This window comes from Sminthopsis crassicaudata, chromosome 2 (assembly GCF_048593235.1).
Source record: "Sminthopsis crassicaudata isolate SCR6 chromosome 2, ASM4859323v1, whole genome shotgun sequence".
Classification (NCBI taxonomy): domain Eukaryota; kingdom Metazoa; phylum Chordata; class Mammalia; order Dasyuromorphia; family Dasyuridae; genus Sminthopsis; species Sminthopsis crassicaudata.
The window spans coordinates 676,765,473-676,766,172 of NC_133618.1; positions in this window are offsets into that span (position 1 = coordinate 676,765,473).

Sequence of the window (700 nt, forward strand, 5' to 3'; positions counted from 1 at the left end):
AAAGAATTTGATAGAAATCTTTCTGATAGAAAGACCTGCATGAATTGACGAAGAGTGAAGTCAGAAAAAAACAAAAGGATAATTTCTACAATGACAACATTGTAGAGACAATTCTGAAAGACTTAAAAATTCTTATTAATTTGATTACCAAACATGATCCCAAAGGATTAATGATAAAACAAAACACTCCCCTTCTCCCAGCGCGAATTTATCAAACACTCTGGGGACAGAATGAGACAGGCATTTAGGGCGTGGCTAATTTGGATATTTGTTTAATTGGACCATATTTTTTACAATATGTTGCTAGATGTATATTGATACTTTCTTTTTTTTTTTCTTCCAATGGGGAGGGAAGAAAAATAGATTTTTGTTCATAGAAAAAAAGTTTTTTAAATAGCATAATATGACATGGTAGCACATTGCCCCTTGAGGATCCTATCATACCCGATTCTAGCTCTTCTTTGATCCAAATTATATAGAGATTACTAACCTAAGTTTTGGTTGGCTGGACCCTACTGTGTCATACCCCACCTCACTCCTCTCCGTAACCTTCTCAACAAGCACATCATGTTCTTCGAGGCCGGAAATTCTTCCAGGATCTACCTGGGAATTTTGTTGGCAAGACCCATCCCTCCACAGGGCTGATTTAGACCCTTTGTAACTTCTAGAAACCCTTCTTCTACAGTTGCTATAGCCTACG